The following is a 509-nucleotide window of genomic DNA, read 5'->3' as shown; positions in this document are numbered from 1 at the left end:
GCGCCTGGGGGCGTGGGGGGCTCCACCAGGGGAAGGCGGGCGCTTTTGTAGGTTTTGTTTATTGCTGCCCTACGGGCACCTAGGGTTGTGCCTGGCGCGTAGTAGGCACTCAGTATTCAATAAGCGAATGAACCAATGAAGAGGGGGCTACGAGCATAACAGGAATCTCAACACTGAGGGGTGGACATGGGGAAAGAAGCCAGTGAAGAGGTTTGAGGCAGGGGGGCAACCAGCCCTGGCCGCAGCTCGGTGGGTGAGCGTCCTCCCCACACGCCAAGGTTGCAGGTTTGATCCCTGGCCGGGGCACATGCAAGAATCAACTAATGAAGCATAAATACGTGGAGCAACAAAGTGATGCTTCTTTCTCTCCCTTCCCCTCTCTCTCTGAAATCAATTTCAAATTTTAAAAACCTTTTAAAAAAAGTATCCATTAGTTTTAGCAAACTAGAAAGTCATGGGCGTTTTTATGACAGCAGTTTCAGGGGTGGCAGCAGATGATCCCCTTCCCA

This window comes from Miniopterus natalensis, chromosome 11 (assembly GCF_054644295.1).
Source record: "Miniopterus natalensis isolate mMinNat1 chromosome 11, mMinNat1.hap1, whole genome shotgun sequence".
NCBI classification, from domain to species: Eukaryota; Metazoa; Chordata; class Mammalia; order Chiroptera; family Miniopteridae; genus Miniopterus; species Miniopterus natalensis.
This window is presented reverse-complemented; position numbering follows the sequence as displayed.